The sequence below is a fragment of the Microcebus murinus genome, chromosome 22, assembly GCF_040939455.1.
Source record: "Microcebus murinus isolate Inina chromosome 22, M.murinus_Inina_mat1.0, whole genome shotgun sequence".
NCBI classification, from domain to species: Eukaryota; Metazoa; Chordata; class Mammalia; order Primates; family Cheirogaleidae; genus Microcebus; species Microcebus murinus.
The window spans coordinates 27,585,878-27,610,518 of record NC_134125.1 but is presented as its reverse complement, the minus strand read 5'-3'; the positions used below and the strand labels follow the sequence as shown (position 1 = coordinate 27,610,518).

Genomic DNA, 24,641 nt, shown 5'->3' with positions numbered 1-24,641 from the left:
AAAGATTCCTGCGTGTAGCCCATAGAACCCCAAAAGCAACGGGACGAGTTCTGGTCACATACTCCCTCAAAATGACATCCTGGCCTTCTTCTGGAACTCCCTCCCCTCTCAGACTCTCAAGGTTTCCTCCAGCGTGTCGGTTCCCACAGAGCAGACCTTTGGTCTGAGACCTGACAGTCCAGATGCCACGCATGCTGCCGCGTGGCGGCGGTGTCGCGGCTTGGGACAAGAGGAGGCCCCACGGTGCGGGCTGGGGCGCCAGGCACCGCGGGCGGGCGCTGAGGGTGGGGGTGACCCCCACCCCGGGCCGCCGCCGCGCTCCCAGAAAGGGGACAGAACAAGAGGCAAAAAAAAAAAAAAAAAAAAAAAAGCAGCAGCCTGTGGCACCCGGTATTCCCAGGCGGTCTCCCATCCAAGTACTAACCAGGCCCGACCCCGCTTAGCTTCCGAGACCAGACGAGATCGGGGGCGTTCAGGGTGGTGTGGCCCTAGACGGCGGCGGCGGAGGGCGCCCCTGCCCCGCTCAAGAAGCCGAGCCTCTCTGGGCTTCCCCGCCGCCGCCTCCCGCCCCAGGCCCCGCGCCGGGCCGGGCCGGTTGAGTTCGCCGGCCGGGTCCCGCGGGCTCCCAGGGACGGGGGTGATGGGCGGGGCGGGGCGGGGCGGGGCGGGGCGGGGGGCTGTCTCTCTATACACACACACACACACTCACACTCACTCACACTCACACAAGATGCGCCTCCACGGCTGGACTCGCCAAGGTGGAGCCCTCCCAGCCCCCCTCGTCTCCTCGCCCGGCCTCCTTCACCTACCCGCTGCCCACCCCCAGCGCGTCGCTGCCTGCCGCTGACTGCGCACGCGCGGGACGCTCGCCCTTTGACCCCAGCCAGGGGCCGCCCTCCCCCACAACCCCTTTCAGCTGCGCCCCCCCCCTCGCCCTGTGGGTGGGCTGCCGCCTATTCCCCCGGGCCAGGGCTGGGGCACAGCCAGTGTATGGGGCGTCTCTCTCTGGGGATGTGTCCCATGGGTGGGGTGGGGTGGCCTGGTTTGGGGGGCGCTGAAGAAATCAGTCCCCTCCATCTCCTACCTCTGGAAAACGCCCAAGCCCGTGGAGAACTGCCGGCACCGCTTCGTGGGGGCCGGGACCCTCCTCCGTGTCCTCCTGTGGCCCAGTCCAAGGGGCCTGGGCCTGGCCGGGGCTGCATTGGACCCCGACCACCCTGGCGTGTGGACTCGCTAAAAATCGGCCATTAGATATTGGATTCCAGCTTCCTGGAGGTCATTTCACTAATGAGTGCACCGGAAAGAGTTTCCTAATCCATCTGTGAGGGTGGCAACTGAAAGAGAATTTTAAAGCTGACAGAATAGGCGAGGGAAGGCATAGGAGATTTCCACACCCAGCAAGGAAGACTTTCCCGAAATGGAAGAAAGAAACGAGCAAACAGAGACACCGGTAGCCCGCCCGGAAAAGAGTCTGCCCCTTAGAGAAAGCACCCTGACCGGGTTCACCCGTGGGTGGGTGGCGAGCTAGCGGCATTCAGAAGAGCGAGGCCCGCAGTCTGTGCGGAAGACACCTGCGCTCGGGTGTGTGTGGCGGCGCGATTCACAAGCAGCTCCAGATGTTAAACCAAGGAGAAGCCAGGGAGTTCCCAACGCCCCAGGTGTCCTCAGCCCACGACTGGCTGCTGTGGGAATGGGAAGCCCGGCTCCTTGTCTCAGAGCGGGGTTCCCAGGAGGATCAGGCTGAAGCTGGGACTTGGCCTCAAAGTGTCCCCTCGCATGGCCACCCCCTTCCCCTTCCTGCTCCTCTACTCCTGGTGCCCCTCCATCCAGGGGCCAGACCTTAAAGAGTCACCGCAAGAGAATCCTGGTCCCAAAGGAGCCTTCTGGGGGACCGGTGCTGAGAGAGGTTGTGGGCATGGCCCGCTGGGGCTCTGCCCGACCCAGGGCTGAGAGATGCCACCTCCCAGCTCTGGGTCCCTGCAGGAAGTGTTGGCAAGCACAGGGCCGGTCCTCCAAAGGCCCAGGTGCAGGGAGCCCAGGCCAAGCAGCCTGTGGAAGAAGCCACTTGCCGTGCCACCCCGGGAACAGGACTGCAGGCCCCGGCCCTTCCCACCTCCTCCTCCTCCTCCTCCTCCTCCTCCCCCCCGCCCCCCCCCACAGGGCACAGGGCTCAGAGACACCTCAGACTCTTGCTACCCAAAGTGCAAAGGACATCAGTTGCTCCTCCAACCCCCCAGCCCAGCAGACCACGTTGTCCAGCCAGCCCCCGGGCCTCCCTGGGGTGCCCAGCACAAAAGTGCAGACACCCACCGGACCCTCAGTCTCAGTTTTCGGAGGTTTTTGCCACTCTAAGGACCCGCAGGCCGGCTGGGCCTTCGGGCAGGACAGAGAGCCCCGGAATCCGACTTGGAGAGCTGCGTGTACGTCCCCATCAGGAGGCGGTCCCCACCTCCGCGGCTCTCCCCTTGCGGGGAGCGGCAGCCCAGCCGGCAGCCGCAGGGCCTCAGGGAAGACACCAGGCTGGGCCCCCGCGGCACAGCGGGGGCACGTCCCCCGCACTCACGCGACTTAGGGACGGCTGCTGGAGACTGCTGCGGCCACCCTGCTGCCGGGTTTCTGGAGGGCTTCCTGGAAGCAGCGTCCACACCAAGCCCTTGGAAGGCCCAGGCGACGGAGGAGCCGGTCAGGCAGGGGCCGAGGACGGTGAGAGGCCGGGCGGGAAGGAGCATGTCAGGCAGGGGCAGAGGACGGTGACAGGCCGGGCGGGGAGGAGCCGGTCAGGCGGGGGCCCAGGACAGTGACGGGCCTGGCCGGGGAGGAGCGCGTCAGGCAGGGGCAGAGGAGACGGGCTGGGTAAGGGTTAGGGTGACAGTTAGGGCACAATTCACAATCGCAAAGACGTGGAAGCGACCCGAGTGCCCATCCATCCAGGAGTGCATTAATAAAATGTGGCGCGTGGACACCACGGAGTGCCATTCGGCTGTGAGGAGCAGCGGTGAGAGGGCGCCTCTCGTGTTCTCCTGGCCAGAGCTGGAACCCGTTCCAGTAAGCCAGGTATCCCAAGAATGGACACACGAGCACCACGTGAGCGCGCTCACCAGCAAATTGGTACGAACGGATGGACGCCTAAGTGGACAGAGAGGAATCACCTTCATCGGGTGGGTGTCGGGCGGGTGGGGGGAGGGGAGGGGCATACACATCCATTAGGCATGGGGTGGGTGCGCACCGACTGGGGGATGGGCGCACTTGAAGCTCTGACCCGAGGGGGGAGGCTTGGAGAGGGCAAGGCACCCGACCTTAACATTGGTACCCCCACAATACGCTGCAACAACATGAGAGGTATATGAATAAGAACACAGGGGGGGCCGGGCGCGGTGGCTCACGCCTGTAATCCTAGCTCTCTGGGAGGCCGAGGCGGGCGGATTGCTCCAGGTCAGGAGTTCGAAACCAGCCTGAGCAAGAGCGAGACCCCCGTCTCTACTAAAAATAGAAAGAAATTAATTGGCCAACTAATATATATAGAAAAACACAGCCGGGCGTGGTGGTGCATGCCTGTAGTCCCAACTACTCGGGAGGCTGAGGCAGCAGGATTGCTTGAGCCCGGAGATTGAGGTTGCCGTGAGCTAGGCTGACGCCATGGCACTCACTCTAGCCTGGGCAGCAAAACGAGACTCTGTCTCAAAAAAAAAAAAAAAAAAAAAAAGAACACAGGGGGGAGGGGGGCACGGGCAACACATGTCACCTGAATACTTGTACTCCCATCATCTGCTTGAAAAGAGAGAGAAAAGAAAATGCAATCATAGAGGTAAGAGACACTTTTTAAAAATCATGAATCCGAAGAGAAAAGTAAAAGGAGGCCTGTGGAGCAGGTCTGGGTGTGACTCCGGATCCCCCAACATCAGGTGCCACCACCAAAGATTCCTGCGTGTAGCCCATAGAACCCCAAAAGCAACGGGACGAGTTCTGGTCACATACTCCCTCAAAATGACATCCTGGCCTTCTTCTGGAACTCCCTCCCCTCTCAGACTCTCAAGGTTTCCTCCAGCGTGTCGGTTCCCACAGAGCAGACCTTTGGTCTGAGACCTGACAGTCCAGATGCCACGCATGCTGCCGCGTGGCGGCGGTGTCGCGGCTTGGGACAAGAGGAGGCCCCACGGTGCGGGCTGGGGCGCCAGGCACCGCGGGCGGGCGCTGAGGGTGGGGGTGACCCCCACCCCGGGCCGCCGCCGCGCTCCCAGAAAGGGGACAGAACAAGAGGCAAAAAAAAAAAAAAAAAAAAAAAAAGCAGCAGCCTGTGGCACCCGGTATTCCCAGGCGGTCTCCCATCCAAGTACTAACCGGCCCGACCCCGCTTAGCTTCCGAGACCAGACGAGATCGGGGGCGTTCAGGGTGGTGTGGCCCTAGACGGCGGTGGCGGAGGGCGCCCCTGCCCCGCTCAAGAAGCCGAGCCTCTCTGGGCTTCCCCGCCGCCGCCTCCCGCCCCAGGCCCCGCGCCGGGCCGGGCCGGTTGAGTTCGCCGGCCGGGTCCCGCGGGCTCCCAGGGACGGGGGTGATGGGCGGGGCGGGGCGGGGCGGGGCGGGGCGGGGGGCTGTCTCTCTATACACACACACACACTCACACTCACTCACACTCACACAAGATGCGCCTCCACGGCTGGACTCGCCAAGGTGGAGCCCTCCCAGCCCCCCTCGTCTCCTCGCCCGGCCTCCTTCACCTACCCGCTGCCCACCCCCAGCGCGTCGCTGCCTGCCGCTGACTGCGCACGCGCGGGACGCTCGCCCTTTGACCCCAGCCAGGGGCCGCCCTCCCCCACAACCCCTTTCAGCTGCGCCCCCCCCCTCGCCCTGTGGGTGGGCTGCCGCCTATTCCCCCGGGCCAGGGCTGGGGCACAGCCAGTGTATGGGGCGTCTCTCTCTGGGGATGTGTCCCATGGGTGGGGTGGGGTGGCCTGGTTTGGGGGGCGCTGAAGAAATCAGTCCCCTCCATCTCCTACCTCTGGAAAACGCCCAAGCCCGTGGAGAACTGCCGGCACCGCTTCGTGGGGGCCGGGACCCTCCTCCGTGTCCTCCTGTGGCCCAGTCCAAGGGGCCTGGGCCTGGCCGGGGCTGCATTGGACCCCGACCACCCTGGCGTGTGGACTCGCTAAAAATCGGCCATTAGATATTGGATTCCAGCTTCCTGGAGGTCATTTCACTAATGAGTGCACCGGAAAGAGTTTCCTAATCCATCTGTGAGGGTGGCAACTGAAAGAGAATTTTAAAGCTGACAGAATAGGCGAGGGAAGGCATAGGAGATTTCCACACCCAGCAAGGAAGACTTTCCCGAAATGGAAGAAAGAAACGAGCAAACAGAGACACCGGTAGCCCGCCCGGAAAAGAGTCTGCCCCTTAGAGAAAGCACCCTGACCGGGTTCACCCGTGGGTGGGTGGCGAGCTAGCGGCATTCAGAAGAGCGAGGCCCGCAGTCTGTGCGGAAGACACCTGCGCTCGGGTGTGTGTGGCGGCGCGATTCACAAGCAGCTCCAGATGTTAAACCAAGGAGAAGCCAGGGAGTTCCCAACGCCCCAGGTGTCCTCAGCCCACGACTGGCTGCTGTGGGAATGGGAAGCCCGGCTCCTTGTCTCAGAGCGGGGTTCCCAGGAGGATCAGGCTGAAGCTGGGACTTGGCCTCAAAGTGTCCCCTCGCATGGCCACCCCCTTCCCCTTCCTGCTCCTCTACTCCTGGTGCCCCTCCATCCAGGGGCCAGACCTTAAAGAGTCACCGCAAGAGAATCCTGGTCCCAAAGGAGCCTTCTGGGGGACCGGTGCTGAGAGAGGTTGTGGGCATGGCCCGCTGGGGCTCTGCCCGACCCAGGGCTGAGAGATGCCACCTCCCAGCTCTGGGTCCCTGCAGGAAGTGTTGGCAAGCACAGGGCCGGTCCTCCAAAGGCCCAGGTGCAGGGAGCCCAGGCCAAGCAGCCTGTGGAAGAAGCCACTTGCCGTGCCACCCCGGGAACAGGACTGCAGGCCCCGGCCCTTCCCACCTCCTCCTCCTCCTCCTCCTCCTCCTCCCCCCCGCCCCCCCCCCACAGGGCACAGGGCTCAGAGACACCTCAGACTCTTGCTACCCAAAGTGCAAAGGGCATCAGTTGCTCCTCCAACCCCCCAGCCCAGCAGACCACGTTGTCCAGCCAGCCCCCGGGCCTCCCTGGGGTGCCCAGCACAAAAGTGCAGACACCCACCGGACCCTCAGTCTCAGTTTTCGGAGGTTTTTGCCACTCTAAGGACCCGCAGGCCGGCTGGGCCTTCGGGCAGGACAGAGAGCCCCGGAATCCGACTTGGAGAGCTGCGTGTACGTCCCCATCAGGAGGCGGTCCCCACCTCCGCGGCTCTCCCCTTGCGGGGAGCGGCAGCCCAGCCGGCAGCCGCAGGGCCTCAGGGAAGACACCAGGCTGGGCCCCCGCGGCACAGCGGGGGCACGTCCCCCGCACTCACGCGACTTAGGGACGGCTGCTGGAGACTGCTGCGGCCACCCTGCTGCCGGGTTTCTGGAGGGCTTCCTGGAAGCAGCGTCCACACCAAGCCCTTGGAAGGCCCAGGCGACGGAGGAGCCGGTCAGGCAGGGGCCGAGGACGGTGAGAGGCCGGGCGGGAAGGAGCATGTCAGGCAGGGGCAGAGGACGGTGACAGGCCGGGCGGGGAGGAGCCGGTCAGGCGGGGGCCCAGGACAGTGACGGGCCTGGCCGGGGAGGAGCGCGTCAGGCAGGGGCAGAGGAGACGGGCTGGGTAAGGGTTAGGGTGACAGTTAGGGCACAATTCACAATCGCAAAGACGTGGAAGCGACCCGAGTGCCCATCCATCCAGGAGTGCATTAATAAAATGTGGCGCGTGGACACCACGGAGTGCCATTCGGCTGTGAGGAGCAGCGGTGAGAGGGCGCCTCTCGTGTTCTCCTGGCCAGAGCTGGAACCCGTTCCAGTAAGCCAGGTATCCCAAGAATGGACACACGAGCACCACGTGAGCGCGCTCACCAGCAAATTGGTACGAACGGATGGACGCCTAAGTGGACAGAGAGGAATCACCTTCATCGGGTGGGTGTCGGGCGGGTGGGGGGAGGGGAGGGGCATACACATCCATTAGGCATGGGGTGGGTGCGCACCGACTGGGGGATGGGCGCACTTGAAGCTCTGACCCGAGGGGGGAGGCTTGGAGAGGGCAAGGCACCCGACCTTAACATTGGTACCCCCACAATACGCTGCAACAACATGAGAGGTATATGAATAAGAACACAGGGGGGGCCGGGCGTGGTGGCTCACGCCTGTAATCCTAGCTCTCTGGGAGGCCGAGGCGGGCGGATTGCTCCAGGTCAGGAGTTCGAAACCAGCCTGAGCAAGAGCGAGACCCCCGTCTCTACTAAAAATAGAAAGAAATTAATTGGCCAACTAATATATATAGAAAAACACAGCCGGGCGTGGTGGTGCATGCCTGTAGTCCCAACTACTCGGGAGGCTGAGGCAGCAGGATTGCTTGAGCCCGGAGATTGAGGTTGCCGTGAGCTAGGCTGACGCCATGGCACTCACTCTAGCCTGGGCAGCAAAACGAGACTCTGTCTCAAAAAAAAAAAAAAAAAAAAAAAAAGAACACAGGGGGGAGGGGGGCACGGGCAACACATGTCACCTGAATACTTGTACTCCCATCATCTGCTTGAAAAGAGAGAGAAAAGAAAATGCAATCATAGAGGTAAGAGACACTTTTTAAAAATCATGAATCCGAAGAGAAAAGTAAAAGGAGGCCTGTGGAGCAGGTCTGGGTGTGACTCCGGATCCCCCAACATCAGGTGCCACCACCAAAGATTCCTGCGTGTAGCCCATAGAACCCCAAAAGCAACGGGACGAGTTCTGGTCACATACTCCCTCAAAATGACATCCTGGCCTTCTTCTGGAACTCCCTCCCCTCTCAGACTCTCAAGGTTTCCTCCAGCGTGTCGGTTCCCACAGAGCAGACCTTTGGTCTGAGACCTGACAGTCCAGATGCCACGCATGCTGCCGCGTGGCGGCGGTGTCGCGGCTTGGGACAAGAGGAGGCCCCACGGTGCGGGCTGGGGCGCCAGGCACCGCGGGCGGGCGCTGAGGGTGGGGGTGACCCCCACCCCGGGCCGCCGCCGCGCTCCCAGAAAGGGGACAGAACAAGAGGCAAAAAAAAAAAAAAAAAAAAAAAAAGCAGCAGCCTGTGGCACCCGGTATTCCCAGGCGGTCTCCCATCCAAGTACTAACCAGGCCCGACCCCGCTTAGCTTCCGAGACCAGACGAGATCGGGGGCGTTCAGGGTGGTGTGGCCCTAGACGGCGGCGGCGGAGGGCGCCCCTGCCCCGCTCAAGAAGCCGAGCCTCTCTGGGCTTCCCCGCCGCCGCCTCCCGCCCCAGGCCCCGCGCCGGGCCGGGCCGGTTGAGTTCACCGGCCGGGTCCCGCGGGCTCCCAGGGACGGGGGTGATGGGCGGGGCGGGGCGGGGCGGGGCGGGGCGGGGGGCTGTCTCTCTATACACACACACACACACTCACACTCACTCACACTCACACAAGATGCGCCTCCACGGCTGGACTCGCCAAGGTGGAGCCCTCCCAGCCCCCCTCGTCTCCTCGCCCGGCCTCCTTCACCTACCCGCTGCCCACCCCCAGCGCGTCGCTGCCTGCCGCTGACTGCGCACGCGTGGGACGCTCGCCCTTTGACCCCAGCCAGGGGCCGCCCTCCCCCACAACCCCTTTCAGCTGCGCCCCCCCCCTCGCCCTGTGGGTGGGCTGCCGCCTATTCCCCCGGGCCAGGGCTGGGGCACAGCCAGTGTATGGGGCGTCTCTCTCTGGGGATGTGTCCCATGGGTGGGGTGGGGTGGCCTGGTTTGGGGGGCGCTGAAGAAATCAGTCCCCTCCATCTCCTACCTCTGGAAAACGCCCAAGCCCGTGGAGAACTGCCGGCACCGCTTCGTGGGGGCCGGGACCCTCCTCCGTGTCCTCCTGTGGCCCAGTCCAAGGGGCCTGGGCCTGGCCGGGGCTGCATTGGACCCCGACCACCCTGGCGTGTGGACTCGCTAAAAATCGGCCATTAGATATTGGATTCCAGCTTCCTGGAGGTCATTTCACTAATGAGTGCACCGGAAAGAGTTTCCTAATCCATCTGTGAGGGTGGCAACTGAAAGAGAATTTTAAAGCTGACAGAATAGGCGAGGGAAGGCATAGGAGATTTCCACACCCAGCAAGGAAGACTTTCCCGAAATGGAAGAAAGAAACGAGCAAACAGAGACACCGGTAGCCCGCCCGGAAAAGAGTCTGCCCCTTAGAGAAAGCACCCTGACCGGGTTCACCCGTGGGTGGGTGGCGAGCTAGCGGCATTCAGAAGAGCGAGGCCCGCAGTCTGTGCGGAAGACACCTGCGCTCGGGTGTGTGTGGCGGCGCGATTCACAAGCAGCTCCAGATGTTAAACCAAGGAGAAGCCAGGGAGTTCCCAACGCCCCAGGTGTCCTCAGCCCACGACTGGCTGCTGTGGGAATGGGAAGCCCGGCTCCTTGTCTCAGAGCGGGGTTCCCAGGAGGATCAGGCTGAAGCTGGGACTTGGCCTCAAAGTGTCCCCTCGCATGGCCACCCCCTTCCCCTTCCTGCTCCTCTACTCCTGGTGCCCCTCCATCCAGGGGCCAGACCTTAAAGAGTCACCGCAAGAGAATCCTGGTCCCAAAGGAGCCTTCTGGGGGACCGGTGCTGAGAGAGGTTGTGGGCATGGCCCGCTGGGGCTCTGCCCGACCCAGGGCTGAGAGATGCCACCTCCCAGCTCTGGGTCCCTGCAGGAAGTGTTGGCAAGCACAGGGCCGGTCCTCCAAAGGCCCAGGTGCAGGGAGCCCAGGCCAAGCAGCCTGTGGAAGAAGCCACTTGCCGTGCCACCCCGGGAACAGGACTGCAGGCCCCGGCCCTTCCCACCTCCTCCTCCTCCTCCTCCTCCTCCTCCCCCCCACCCCCCCCCACAGGGCACAGGGCTCAGAGACACCTCAGACTCTTGCTACCCAAAGTGCAAAGGGCATCAGTTGCTCCTCCAACCCCCCAGCCCAGCAGACCACGTTGTCCAGCCAGCCCCCGGGCCTCCCTGGGGTGCCCAGCACAAAAGTGCAGACACCCACCGGACCCTCAGTCTCAGTTTTCGGAGGTTTTTGCCACTCTAAGGACCCGCAGGCCAGCTGGGCCTTCGGGCAGGACAGAGAGCCCCGGAATCCGACTTGGAGAGCTGCGTGTACGTCCCCATCAGGAGGCGGTCCCCACCTCCGCGGCTCTCCCCTTGCGGGGAGCGGCAGCCCAGCCGGCAGCCGCAGGGCCTCAGGGAAGACACCAGGCTGGGCCCCCGCGGCACAGCGGGGGCACGTCCCCCGCACTCACGCGACTTAGGGACGGCTGCTGGAGACTGCTGCGGCCACCCTGCTGCCGGGTTTCTGGAGGGCTTCCTGGAAGCAGCGTCCACACCAAGCCCTTGGAAGGCCCAGGCGACGGAGGAGCCGGTCAGGCAGGGGCCGAGGACGGTGAGAGGCCGGGCGGGAAGGAGCATGTCAGGCAGGGGCAGAGGACGGTGACAGGCCGGGCGGGGAGGAGCCGGTCAGGCGGGGGCCCAGGACAGTGACGGGCCTGGCCGGGGAGGAGCGCGTCAGGCAGGGGCAGAGGAGACGGGCTGGGTAAGGGTTAGGGTGACAGTTAGGGCACAATTCACAATCGCAAAGACGTGGAAGCGACCCGAGTGCCCATCCATCCAGGAGTGCATTAATAAAATGTGGCGCGTGGACACCACGGAGTGCCATTCGGCTGTGAGGAGCAGCGGTGAGAGGGCGCCTCTCGTGTTCTCCTGGCCAGAGCTGGAACCCGTTCCAGTAAGCCAGGTATCCCAAGAATGGACACACGAGCACCACGTGAGCGCGCTCACCAGCAAATTGGTACGAACGGATGGACGCCTAAGTGGACAGAGAGGAATCACCTTCATCGGGTGGGTGTCGGGCGGGTGGGGGGAGGGGAGGGGCATACACATCCATTAGGCATGGGGTGGGTGCGCACCGACTGGGGGATGGGCGCACTTGAAGCTCTGACCCGAGGGGGGAGGCTTGGAGAGGGCAAGGCACCCGACCTTAACATTGGTACCCCCACAATACGCTGCAACAACATGAGAGGTATATGAATAAGAACACAGGGGGGGCCGGGCGCGGTGGCTCACGCCTGTAATCCTAGCTCTCTGGGAGGCCGAGGCGGGCGGATTGCTCCAGGTCAGGAGTTCGAAACCAGCCTGAGCAAGAGCGAGACCCCCGTCTCTACTAAAAATAGAAAGAAATTAATTGGCCAACTAATATATATAGAAAAACACAGCCGGGCGTGGTGGTGCATGCCTGTAGTCCCAACTACTCGGGAGGCTGAGGCAGCAGGATTGCTTGAGCCCGGAGATTGAGGTTGCCGTGAGCTAGGCTGACGCCATGGCACTCACTCTAGCCTGGGCAGCAAAACGAGACTCTGTCTCAAAAAAAAAAAAAAAAAAAAAAAAAAAAGAACACAGGGGGGAGGGGGGCACGGGCAACACATGTCACCTGAATACTTGTACTCCCATCATCTGCTTGAAAAGAGAGAGAAAAGAAAATGCAATCATAGAGGTAAGAGACACTTTTTAAAAATCATGAATCCGAAGAGAAAAGTAAAAGGAGGCCTGTGGAGCAGGTCTGGGTGTGACTCCGGATCCCCCAACATCAGGTGCCACCACCAAAGATTCCTGCGTGTAGCCCATAGAACCCCAAAAGCAACGGGACGAGTTCTGGTCACATACTCCCTCAAAATGACATCCTGGCCTTCTTCTGGAACTCCCTCCCCTCTCAGACTCTCAAGGTTTCCTCCAGCGTGTCGGTTCCCACAGAGCAGACCTTTGGTCTGAGACCTGACAGTCCAGATGCCACGCATGCTGCCGCGTGGCGGCGGTGTCGCGGCTTGGGACAAGAGGAGGCCCCACGGTGCGGGCTGGGGCGCCAGGCACCGCGGGCGGGCGCTGAGGGTGGGGGTGACCCCCACCCCGGGCCGCCGCCGCGCTCCCAGAAAGGGGACAGAACAAGAGGCAAAAAAAAAAAAAAAAAAAAAAAAAGCAGCAGCCTGTGGCACCCGGTATTCCCAGGCGGTCTCCCATCCAAGTACTAACCAGGCCCGACCCCGCTTAGCTTCCGAGACCAGACGAGATCGGGGGCGTTCAGGGTGGTGTGGCCCTAGACGGCGGCGGCGGAGGGCGCCCCTGCCCCGCTCAAGAAGCCGAGCCTCTCTGGGCTTCCCCGCCGCCGCCTCCCGCCCCAGGCCCCGCGCCGGGCCGGGCCGGTTGAGTTCGCCGGCCGGGTCCCGCGGGCTCCCAGGGACGGGGGTGATGGGCGGGGCGGGGCGGGGTGGGGCGGGGCGGGGCGGGGGGCTGTCTCTCTATACACACACACACACACTCACACTCACTCACACTCACACAAGATGCGCCTCCACGGCTGGACTCGCCAAGGTGGAGCCCTCCCAGCCCCCCTCGTCTCCTCGCCCGGCCTCCTTCACCTACCCGCTGCCCACCCCCAGCGCGTCGCTGCCTGCCGCTGACTGCGCACGCGCGGGACGCTCGCCCTTTGACCCCAGCCAGGGGCCGCCCTCCCCCACAACCCCTTTCAGCTGCGCCCCCCCCCTCGCCCTGTGGGTGGGCTGCCGCCTATTCCCCCGGGCCAGGGCTGGGGCACAGCCAGTGTATGGGGCGTCTCTCTCTGGGGATGTGTCCCATGGGTGGGGTGGGGTGGCCTGGTTTGGGGGGCGCTGAAGAAATCAGTCCCCTCCATCTCCTACCTCTGGAAAACGCCCAAGCCCGTGGAGAACTGCCGGCACCGCTTCGTGGGGGCCGGGACCCTCCTCCGTGTCCTCCTGTGGCCCAGTCCAAGGGGCCTGGGCCTGGCCGGGGCTGCATTGGACCCCGACCACCCTGGCGTGTGGACTCGCTAAAAATCGGCCATTAGATATTGGATTCCAGCTTCCTGGAGGTCATTTCACTAATGAGTGCACCGGAAAGAGTTTCCTAATCCATCTGTGAGGGTGGCAACTGAAAGAGAATTTTAAAGCTGACAGAATAGGCGAGGGAAGGCATAGGAGATTTCCACACCCAGCAAGGAAGACTTTCCCGAAATGGAAGAAAGAAACGAGCAAACAGAGACACCGGTAGCCCGCCCGGAAAAGAGTCTGCCCCTTAGAGAAAGCACCCTGACCGGGTTCACCCGTGGGTGGGTGGCGAGCTAGCGGCATTCAGAAGAGCGAGGCCCGCAGTCTGTGCGGAAGACACCTGCGCTCGGGTGTGTGTGGCGGCGCGATTCACAAGCAGCTCCAGATGTTAAACCAAGGAGAAGCCAGGGAGTTCCCAACGCCCCAGGTGTCCTCAGCCCACGACTGGCTGCTGTGGGAATGGGAAGCCCGGCTCCTTGTCTCAGAGCGGGGTTCCCAGGAGGATCAGGCTGAAGCTGGGACTTGGCCTCAAAGTGTCCCCTCGCATGGCCACCCCCTTCCCCTTCCTGCTCCTCTACTCCTGGTGCCCCTCCATCCAGGGGCCAGACCTTAAAGAGTCACCGCAAGAGAATCCTGGTCCCAAAGGAGCCTTCTGGGGGACCGGTGCTGAGAGAGGTTGTGGGCATGGCCCGCTGGGGCTCTGCCCGACCCAGGGCTGAGAGATGCCACCTCCCAGCTCTGGGTCCCTGCAGGAAGTGTTGGCAAGCACAGGGCCGGTCCTCCAAAGGCCCAGGTGCAGGGAGCCCAGGCCAAGCAGCCTGTGGAAGAAGCCACTTGCCGTGCCACCCCGGGAACAGGACTGCAGGCCCCGGCCCTTCCCACCTCCTCCTCCTCCTCCTCCTCCTCCTCCCCCCCGCCCCCCCCACAGGGCACAGGGCTCAGAGACACCTCAGACTCTTGCTACCCAAAGTGCAAAGGGCATCAGTTGCTCCTCCAACCCCCCAGCCCAGCAGACCACGTTGTCCAGCCAGCCCCCGGGCCTCCCTGGGGTGCCCAGCACAAAAGTGCAGACACCCACCGGACCCTCAGTCTCAGTTTTCGGAGGTTTTTGCCACTCTAAGGACCAGCAGGCCAGCTGGGCCTTCGGGCAGGACAGAGAGCCCCGGAATCCGACTTGGAGAGCTGCGTGTACGTCCCCATCAGGAGGCGGTCCCCACCTCCGCGGCTCTCCCCTTGCGGGGAGCGGCAGCCCAGCCGGCAGCCGCAGGGCCTCAGGGAAGACACCAGGCTGGGCCCCCGCGGCACAGCGGGGGCACGTCCCCCGCACTCACGCGACTTAGGGACGGCTGCTGGAGACTGCTGCGGCCACCCTGCTGCCGGGTTTCTGGAGGGCTTCCTGGAAGCAGCGTCCACACCAAGCCCTTGGAAGGCCCAGGCGACGGAGGAGCCGGTCAGGCAGGGGCCGAGGACGGTGAGAGGCCGGGCGGGAAGGAGCATGTCAGGCAGGGGCAGAGGACGGTGACAGGCCGGGCGGGGAGGAGCCGGTCAGGCGGGGGCCCAGGACAGTGACGGGCCTGGCCGGGGAGGAGCGCGTCAGGCAGGGGCAGAGGAGACGGGCTGGGTAAGGGTTAGGGTGACAGTTAGGGCACAATTCACAATCGCAAAGACGTGGAAGCGACCCGAGTGCCCATCCATCCAGGAGTGCATTAATAAAATGTGGCGCGTGGACACCACGGAGTGCCATTCGGCTGTGAGGAGCAGCGGTGAGAGGGCGCCTCTCGTGTTCTCCTGGCCAGAGCTGGAACCCGTTCCAGTAAGCCAGGTATCCCAAGAATGGACACACGAGCACCACGTGAGCGCGCTCACCAGCAAATTGGTACGAACGGATGGACGCCTAAGTGGACAGAGAGGAATCACCTTCATCGGGTGGGTGTCGGGCGGGTGGGGGGAGGGGAGGGGCATACACATCCATTAGGCATGGGGTGGGTGCGCACCGACTGGGGGATGGGCGCACTTGAAGCTCTGACCCGAGGGGGGAGGCTTGGAGAGGGCAAGGCACCCGACCTTAACATTGGTACCCCCACAATACGCTGCAACAACATGAGAGGTATATGAATAAGAACACAGGGGGGGCCGGGCGCGGTGGCTCACGCCTGTAATCCTAGCTCTCTGGGAGGCCGAGGCGGGCGGATTGCTCCAGGTCAGGAGTTCGAAACCAGCCTGAGCAAGAGCGAGACCCCCGTCTCTACTAAAAATAGAAAGAAATTAATTGGCCAACTAATATATATAGAAAAACACAGCCGGGCGTGGTGGTGCATGCCTGTAGTCCCAACTACTCGGGAGGCTGAGGCAGCAGGATTGCTTGAGCCCGGAGATTGAGGTTGCCGTGAGCTAGGCTGACGCCATGGCACTCACTCTAGCCTGGGCAGCAAAACGAGACTCTGTCTCAAAAAAAAAAAAAAAAAAAAAAAAAAAAAGAACACAGGGGGGAGGGGGGCACGGGCAACACATGTCACCTGAATACTTGTACTCCCATCATCTGCTTGAAAAGAGAGAGAAAAGAAAATGCAATCATAGAGGTAAGAGACACTTTTTAAAAATCATGAATCCGAAGAGAAAAGTAAAAGGAGGCCTGTGGAGCAGGTCTGGGTGTGACTCCGGATCCCCCAACATCAGGTGCCACCACCAAAGATTCCTGCGTGTAGCCCATAGAACCCCAAAAGCAACGGGACGAGTTCTGGTCACATACTCCCTCAAAATGACATCCTGGCCTTCTTCTGGAACTCCCTCCCCTCTCAGACTCTCAAGGTTTCCTCCAGCGTGTCGGTTCCCACAGAGCAGACCTTTGGTCTGAGACCTGACAGTCCAGATGCCACGCATGCTGCCGCGTGGCGGCGGTGTCGCGGCTTGGGACAAGAGGAGGCCCCACGGTGCGGGCTGGGGCGCCAGGCACCGCGGGCGGGCGCTGAGGGTGGGGGTGACCCCCACCCCGGGCCGCCGCCGCGCTCCCAGAAAGGGGACAGAACAAGAGGCAAAAAAAAAAAAAAAAAAAAAAAAAAGCAGCAGCCTGTGGCACCCGGTATTCCCAGGCGGTCTCCCATCCAAGTACTAACCAGGCCCGACCCCGCTTAGCTTCCGAGACCAGACGAGATCGGGGGCGTTCAGGGTGGTGTGGCCCTAGACGGCGGCGGCGGAGGGCGCCCCTGCCCCGCTCAAGAAGCCGAGCCTCTCTGGGCTTCCCCGCCGCCGCCTCCCGCCCCAGGCCCCGCGCCGGGCCGGGCCGGTTGAGTTCGCCGGCCGGGTCCCGCGGGCTCCCAGGGACGGGGGTGATGGGCGGGGCGGGGCGGGGCGGGGCGGGGCGGGGCGGGGGGCTGTCTCTCTATACACACACACACACACTCACACTCACTCACACTCACACAAGATGCGCCTCCACGGCTGGACTCGCCAAGGTGGAGCCCTCCCAGCCCCCCTCGTCTCCTCGCCCGGCCTCCTTCACCTACCCGCTGCCCACCCCCAGCGCGTCGCTGCCTGCCGCTGACTGCGCACGAGCGGGACGCTCGCCCTTTGACCCCAGCCAGGGGCCGCCCTCCCCCACAACCCCTTTCAGCTGCGCCCCCCCCCTCGCCCTGTGGGTGGGCTGCCGCCTATTCCCCCGGGCCAGGGCTGGGGCACAGCCAGTGTATGGGGCGTCTCTCTCTGGGGATGTGTCCCATGGGTGGGGTGGGGTGGCCTGGTTTGGGGGGCGCTGAAGAAATCAGTCCCCTCCATCTCCTACCTCTGGAAAACGCCCAAGCCCGTGGAGAACTGCCGGCACCGCTTCGTGGGGGCCGGGACCCTCCTCCGTGTCCTCCTGTGGCCCAGTCCAAGGGGCCTGGGCCTGGCCGGGGCTGCATTGGACCCCGACCACCCTGGCGTGTGGACTCGCTAAAAATCGGCCATTAGATATTGGATTCCAGCTTCCTGGAGGTCATTTCACTAATGAGTGCACCGGAAAGAGTTTCCTAATCCATCTGTGAGGGTGGCAACTGAAAGAGAATTTTAAAGCTGACAGAATAGGCGAGGGAAGGCATAGGAGATTTCCACACCCAGCAAGGAAGACTTTCCCGAAATGGAAGAAAGAAACGAGCAAACAGAGACACCGGTAGCCCGCCCGGAAAAGAGTCTGCCCCTTAGAGAAAGCACCCTGACCGGGTTCACCCGTGGGTGGGTGGCGAGCTAGCGGCATTCAGAAGAGCGAGGCCCGCAGTCTGTGCGGAAGACACCTGCGCTCGGGTGTGTGTGGCGGCGCGATTCACAAGCAGCTCCAGATGTTAAACCAAGGAGAAGCCAGGGAGTTCCCAACGCCCCAGGTGTCCTCAGCCCACGACTGGCTGCTGTGGGAATGGGAAGCCCGGCTCCTTGTCTCAGAGCGGGGTTCCCAGGAGGATCAGGCTGAAGCTGGGACTTGGCCTCAAAGTGTCCCCTCGCATGGCCACCCCCTTCCCCTTCCTGCTCCTCTACTCCTGGTGCCCCTCCATCCAGGGGCCAGACCTTAAAGAGTCACCGCAAGAGAATCCTGGTCCCAAAGGAGCCTTCTGGGGGACCGGTGCTGAGAGAGGTTGTGGGCATGGCCCGCTGGGGCTCTGCCCGACCCAGGGCTGAGAGATGCCACCTCCCAGCTCTGGGTCCCTGCAGGAAGTGTTGGCAAGCACAGGGCCGGTCCTCCAAAGGCCCAGGTGCAGGGAGCCCAGGCCAAGCAGCCTGTGGAAGAAGCCACTTGCCGTGCCACCCCGGGAACAGGACTGCAGGCCCCGGCCCTTCCCACCTCCTCCTCCTCCTCCTCCTCCTCCTCCCCCCCGCCCCCCCCCCACAGGGCACAGGGCTCAGAGACACCTCAGACTCTTGCTACCCAAAGTGCAAAGGGCATCAGTTGCTCCTCCAACCCCCCAGCCCAGCAGACCACGTTGTCCAGCCAGCCCCCGGGCCTCCCTGGGGTGCCCAGCACAAAAGTGCAGACACCCACCGGACCCTCAGTCTCAGTTTTCGGAGGTTTTTGCCACTCTAAGGACCCGCAGGCCAGCTGGGCCTTCGGGCAGGACAGAGAGCCCCGGAATCCGACTTGGAGAGCTGCGTGTACGTCCCCATCAGGAGGCGGTCCCCACCTCCGCGGCTCTCCCCTTGCGGGGAGCGGCAGCCCAGCCGGCAGCCGCAGGGCCTCAGGGAAGACACCAGGCTGGGCCCCCGCGGCACAGCGGGGGCACGTCCCCCGCACTCACGCGACTTAGGGACGGCTGCTGGAGACTGCTGCGGCCACCCTGCTGCCGGGTTTCTGGAGGGCTTCCTGGAAGCAGCGTCCACACCAAGCCCTTGGAAGGCCCAGGCGACGGAGGAGCCGGTCAGGCAGGGGCCGAGGACGGTGAGAGGCCGGGCGGGAAGGAGCATGTCAGGCAGGGGCAGAGGACGGTGACAGGCCGGGCGGGGAGGAGCCGGTCAGGCGGGGGCCCAGGACAGTGACGGGCCTGGCCGGGGAGGAGCGCGTCAGGCAGGGGCAGAGGAGACGGGCTGGGTAAGGGTTAGGGTGACAGTTAGGGCACAATTCACAATCGCAAAGACGTGGAAGCGACCCGAGTGCCCATCCATCCAGGAGTGCATTAATAAAATGTGGCGCGTGGACACCACGGAGTGCCATTCGGCTGTGAGGAGCAGCGGTGAGAGGGCGCCTCTCGTGTTCTCCTGGCCAGAGCTGGAACCCGTTCCAGTAAGCCAGGTATCCCAAGAATGGACACACGAGCACCACGTGAGCGCGCTCACCAGCAAATTGGTACGAACGGATGGACGCCTAAGTGGACAGAGAGGAATCACCTTCATCGGGTGGGTGTCGGGCGGGTGGGGGGAGGGGAGGGGCATACACATCCATTAGGCATGGGGTGGGTGCGCACCGACTGGGGGATGGGCGCACTTGAAGCTCTGACCCGAGGGGGGAGGCTTGGAGAGGGCAAGGCACCCGACCTTAACATTGGTACCCCCACAATACGCTGCAACAACATGAGAGGTATATGAATAAGAACACAGGGGGGGCCGGGCGCGGTGGCTCACGCCTGTAATCCTAGCTCTCTGGGAGGCCGAGGCGGGCGGATTGCTCCAGGTCAGGAGCTCGAAACCAGCCTGAGCAAGAGCGAGACCCCCGTCTCTACTAAAAATAGAAAGAAATTAATTGGCCAACTAATATATATAGAAAAACACAGCCGGGCGTGGTGGTGCATGCCTGTAGTCCCAACTACTCGGGAGGCTGAGGCAGCAGGATTGCTTGAGCCCGGAGATTGAGGTTGCCGTGAGCTAGGCTGACGCCATGGCACTCACTCTAGCCTGGGCAGCAAAAGGAGACTCTGTCTCAAAAAAAAAAAAAAAAAAAAAAAAAAAAAAAGAACACAGGGGGGAGGGGGGCACGGGCAACACATGTCACCTGAATACTTGTACTCCCATCATCTGCTTGAAAAGAGAGAGAAAAGAAAATGCAATCATAGAGGTAAGAGACACTTTTTAAAAATCATGAATCCGAAGAGAAAAGTAAAAGGAGGCCTGTGGAGCAGGTCTGGGTGTGACTCCGGATCCCCCAACATCAGGTGCCACCACCAAAGATTCCTGCGTGTAGCCCATAGAACCCCAAAAGCAACGGGACGAGTTCTGGTCACATACTCCCTCAAAATGACATCCTGGCCTTCTTCTGGAACTCCCTCCCCTCTCAGACTCTCAAGGTTTCCTCCAGCGTGTCGGTTCCCACAGAGCAGACCTTTGGTCTGAGACCTGACAGTCCAGATGCCACGCATGCTGCCGCGTGGCGGCGGTGTCGCGGCTTGGGACAAGAGGAGGCCCCACGGTGCGGGCTGGGGCGCCAGGCACCGCGGGCGGGCGCTGAGGGTGGGGGTGACCCCCACCCCGGGCCGCCGCCGCGCTCCCAGAAAGGGGACAGAACAAGAGGCAAAAAAAAAAAAAAAAAAAAAAAGCAGCAGCCTGTGGCACCCGGTATTCCCAGGCGGTCTCCCATCCAAGTACTAACCAGGCCCGACCCCGCTTAGCTTCCGAGACCAGACGAGATCGGGGGCGTTCAGGGTGGTGTGGCCCTAGACGGCGGCGGCGGAGGGCGCCCCTGCCCCGCTCAAGAAGCCGAGCCTCTCTGGGCTTCCCCGCCGCCGCCTCCCGCCCCAGGCCCCGCGCCGGGCCGGGCCGGTTGAGTTCGCCGGCCGGGTCCCGCGGGCTCCCAGGGACGGGGGTGATGGGCGGGGCGGGGCGGGGCGGGGCGGGGCGGGGGGCTGTCTCTCTATACACACACACACACACTCACACTCACTCACACTCACACAAGATGCGCCTCCACGGCTGGACTCGCCAAGGTGGAGCCCTCCCAGCCCCCCTCGTCTCCTCGCCCGGCCTCCTTCACCTACCCGCTGCCCACCCCCAGCGCGTCGCTGCCTGCCGCTGACTGCGCACGCGTGGGACGCTCGCCCTTTGACCCCAGCCAGGGGCCGCCCTCCCCCACAACCCCTTTCAGCTGCGCCCCCCCCCTCGCCCTGTGGGTGGGCTGCCGCCTATTCCCCCGGGCCAGGGCTGGGGCACAGCCAGTGTATGGGGCGTCTCTCTCTGGGGATGTGTCCCATGGGTGGGGTGGGGTGGCCTGGTTTGGGGGGCGCTGAAGAAATCAGTCCCCTCCATCTCCTACCTCTGGAAAACGCCCAAGCCCGTGGAGAACTGCCGGCACCGCTTCGTGGGGGCCGGGACCCTCCTCCGTGTCCTCCTGTGGCCCAGTCCAAGGGGCCTGGGCCTGGCCGGGGCTGCATTGGACCCCGACCACCCTGGCGTGTGGACTCGCTAAAAATCGGCCATTAGATATTGGATTCCAGCTTCCTGGAGGTCATTTCACTAATGAGTGCACCGGAAAGAGTTTCCTAATCCATCTGTGAGGGTGGCAACTGAAAGAGAATTTTAAAGCTGACAGAATAGGCGAGGGAAGGCATAGGAGATTTCCACACCCAGCAAGGAAGACTTTCCCGAAATGGAAGAAAGAAACGAGCAAACAGAGACACCGGTAGCCCGCCCGGAAAAGAGTCTGCCCCTTAGAGAAAGCACCCTGACCGGGTTCACCCGTGGGTGGGTGGCGAGCTAGCGGCATTCAGAAGAGCGAGGCCCGCAGTCTGTGCGGAAGACACCTGCGCTCGGGTGTGTGTGGCGGCGCGATTCACAAGCAGCTCCAGATGTTAAACCAAGGAGAAGCCAGGGAGTTCCCAACGCCCCAGGTGTCCTCAGCCCACGACTGGCTGCTGTGGGAATGGGAAGCCCGGCTCCTTGTCTCAGAGCGGGGTTCCCAGGAGGATCAGGCTGAAGCTGGGACTTGGCCTCAAAGTGTCCCCTCGCATGGCCACCCCCTTCCCCTTCCTGCTCCTCTACTCCTGGTGCCCCTCCATCCAGGGGCCAGACCTTAAAGAGTCACCGCAAGAGAATCCTGGTCCCAAAGGAGCCTTCTGGGGGACCGGTGCTGAGAGAGGTTGTGGGCATGGCCCGCTGGGGCTCTGCCCGACCCAGGGCTGAGAGATGCCACCTCCCAGCTCTGGGTCCCTGCAGGAAGTGTTGGCAAGCACAGGGCCGGTCCTCCAAAGGCCCAGGTGCAGGGAGCCCAGGCCAAGCAGCCTGTGGAAGAAGCCACTTGCCGTGCCACCCCGGGAACAGGACTGCAGGCCCCGGCCCTTCCCACCTCCTCCTCCTCCTCCTCCTCCTCCTCCCCCCCGCCCCCCCCCACAGGGCACAGGGCTCAGAGACACCTCAGACTCTTGCTACCCAAAGTGCAAAGGGCATCAGTTGCTCCTCCAACCCCCCAGCCCAGCAGACCACGTTGTCCAGCCAGCCCCCGGGCCTCCCTGGGGTGCCCAGCACAAAAGTGCAGACACCCACCGGACCCTCAGTCTCAGTTTTCGGAGGTTTTTGCCACTCTAAGGACCCGCAGGCCAGCTGGGCCTTCGGGCAGGACAGAGAGCCCCGGAATCCGACTTGGAGAGCTGCGTGTACGTCCCCATCAGGAGGCGGTCCCCACCTCCGCGGCTCTCCCCTTGCGGGGAGCGGCAGCCCAGCCGGCAGCCGCAGGGCCTCAGGGAAGACACCAGGCTGGGCCCCCGCGGCACAGCGGGGGCACGTCCCCCGCACTCACGCGACTTAGGGACGGCTGCTGGAGACTGCTGCGGCCACCCTGCTGCCGGGTTTCTGGAGGGCTTCCTGGAAGCAGCGTCCACACCAAGCCCTTGGAAGGCCCAGGCGACGGAGGAGCCGGTCAGGCAGGGGCCGAGGACGGTGAGAGGCCGGGCGGGAAGGAGCATGTCAGGCAGGGGCAGAGGACGGTGACAGGCCGGGCGGGGAGGAGCCGGTCAGGCGGGGGCCCAGGACAGTGACGGGCCTGGCCGGGGAGGAGCGCGTCAGGCAGGGGCAGAGGAGACGGGCTGGGTAAGGGTTAGGGTGACAGTTAGGGCACAATTCACAATCGCAAAGACGTGGAAGCGACCCGAGTGCCCATCCATCCAGGAGTGCATTAATAAAATGTGGCGCGTGGACACCACGGAGTGCCATTCGGCTGTGAGGAGCAGCGGTGAGAGGGCGCCTCTCGTGTTCTCCTGGCCAGAGCTGGAACCCGTTCCAGTAAGCCAGGTATCCCAAGAATGGACACACGAGCACCACGTGAGCGCGCTCACCAGCAAATTGGTACGAACGGATGGACGCCTAAGTGGACAGAGAGGAATCACCTTCATCGGGTGGGTGTCGGGCGGGTGGGGGGAGGGGAGGGGCATACACATCCATTAGGCATGGGGTGGGTGCGCACCGACTGGGGGATGGGCGCACTTGAAGCTCTGACCCGAGGGGGGAGGCTTGGAGAGGGCAAGGCACCCGACCTTAACATTGGTACCCCCACAATACGCTGCAACAACATGAGAGGTATATGAATAAGAACACAGGGGGGGCCGGGCGCGGTGGCTCACGCCTGTAATCCTAGCTCTCTGGGAGGCCGAGGCGGGCGGATTGCTCCAGGTCAGGAGTTCGAAACCAGCCTGAGCAAGAGCGAGACCCCCGTCTCTACTAAAAATAGAAAGAAATTAATTGGCCAACTAATATATATAGAAAAACACAGCCGGGCGTGGTGGTGCATGCCTGTAGTCCCAACTACTCGGGAGGCTGAGGCAGCAGGATTGCTTGAGCCCGGAGATTGAGGTTGCCGTGAGCTAGGCTGACGCCATGGCACTCACTCTAGCCTGGGCAGCAAAACGAGACTCTGTCTCAAAAAAAAAAAAAAAAAAAAAAAAAAAAAGAACACAGGGGGGAGGGGGGCACGGGCAACACATGTCACCTGAATACTTGTACTCCCATCATCTGCTTGAAAAGAGAGAGAAAAGAAAATGCAATCATAGAGGTAAGAGACACTTTTTAAAAATCATGAATCCGAAGAGAAAAGTAAAAGGAGGCCTGTGGAGCAGGTCTGGGTGTGACTCCGGATCCCCCAACATCAGGTGCCACCACCAAAGATTCCTGCGTGTAGCCCATAGAACCCCAAAAGCAACGGGACGAGTTCTGGTCACATACTCCCTCAAAATGACATCCTGGCCTTCTTCTGGAACTCCCTCCCCTCTCAGACTCTCAAGGTTTCCTCCAGCGTGTCGGTTCCCACAGAGCAGACCTTTGGTCTGAGACCTGACAGTCCAGATGCCACGCATGCTGCCGCGTGGCGGCGGTGTCGCGGCTTGGGACAAGAGGAGGCCCCACGGTGCGGGCTGGGGCGCCAGGCACCGCGGGCGGGCGCTGAGGGTGGGGGTGACCCCCACCCCGGGCCGCCGCCGCGCTCCCAGAAAGGGGACAGAACAAGAGGCAAAAAAAAAAAAAAAAAAAAAAAAAAGCAGCAGCCTGTGGCACCCGGTATTCCCAGGCGGTCTCCCATCCAAGTACTAACCAGGCCCGACCCCGCTTAGCTTCCGAGACCAGACGAGATCGGGGGCGTTCAGGGTGGTGTGGCCCTAGACGGCGGCGGCGGAGGGCGCCCCTGCCCCGCTCAAGAAGCCGAGCCTCTCTGGGCTTCCCCGCCGCCGCCTCCCGCCCCAGGCCCCGCGCCGGGCCGGGCCGGTTGAGTTCGCCGGCCGGGTCCCCCGGGCTCCCAGGGACGGGGGTGATGGGCGGGGCGGGGCGGGGCGGGGCGGGGCGGGGCGGGGCGGGGGGCTGTCTCTCTATACACACACACACACACTCACACTCACTCACACTCACACAAGATGCGCCTCCACGGCTGGACTCGCCAAGGTGGAGCCCTCCCAGCCCCCCTCGTCTCCTCGCCCGGCCTCCTTCACCTACCCGCTGCCCACCCCCAGCGCGTCGCTGCCTGCCGCTGACTGCGCACGCGCGGGACGCTCGCCCTTTGACCCCAGCCAGGGGCCGCCCTCCCCCACAACCCCTTTCAGCTGCGCCCCCCCCCTCGCCCTGTGGGTGGGCTGCCGCCTATTCCCCCGGGCCAGGGCTGGGGCACAGCCAGTGTATGGGGCGTCTCTCTCTGGGGATGTGTCCCATGGGTGGGGTGGGGTGGCCTGGTTTGGGGGGCGCTGAAGAAATCAGTCCCCTCCATCTCCTACCTCTGGAAAACGCCCAAGCCCGTGGAGA

The 24,641-nt window shown here is 63.1% G+C and overlaps 6 non-coding genes and 1 pseudogene across 6 annotated transcripts; all 7 read right to left on the bottom strand.

Moving 5' to 3' along the window:
- Positions 1-375: 375 nt before the first annotated feature.
- On the bottom strand, positions 376-494 carry LOC142863598 (5S ribosomal RNA). Its single transcript, XR_012914369.1, has one exon. It is a non-coding gene; the product is annotated as a 5S ribosomal RNA (ribosomal RNA).
- Positions 495-4,289: 3,795 nt separating this feature from the next.
- LOC142863654 (uncharacterized) lies at positions 4,290-4,407 on the bottom strand (annotated as a pseudogene).
- A 3,796-nt stretch (positions 4,408-8,203) lies between these two features.
- Positions 8,204-8,322, bottom strand: LOC142863597 (5S ribosomal RNA). Its single transcript, XR_012914368.1, has one exon. It is a non-coding gene; the product is annotated as a 5S ribosomal RNA (ribosomal RNA).
- A 3,800-nt stretch (positions 8,323-12,122) lies between these two features.
- LOC142863595 (5S ribosomal RNA) lies at positions 12,123-12,241 on the bottom strand. The gene has a single exon (XR_012914366.1). It is a non-coding gene; the product is annotated as a 5S ribosomal RNA (ribosomal RNA).
- A 3,806-nt stretch (positions 12,242-16,047) lies between these two features.
- Positions 16,048-16,166, bottom strand: LOC142863594 (5S ribosomal RNA). Its single transcript, XR_012914365.1, has one exon. It is a non-coding gene; the product is annotated as a 5S ribosomal RNA (ribosomal RNA).
- A 3,807-nt stretch (positions 16,167-19,973) lies between these two features.
- LOC142863593 (5S ribosomal RNA) lies at positions 19,974-20,092 on the bottom strand. The gene has a single exon (XR_012914364.1). It is a non-coding gene; the product is annotated as a 5S ribosomal RNA (ribosomal RNA).
- A 3,802-nt stretch (positions 20,093-23,894) lies between these two features.
- On the bottom strand, positions 23,895-24,013 carry LOC142863592 (5S ribosomal RNA). The gene has a single exon (XR_012914363.1). It is a non-coding gene; the product is annotated as a 5S ribosomal RNA (ribosomal RNA).
- Positions 24,014-24,641: the final 628 nt, after the last annotated feature.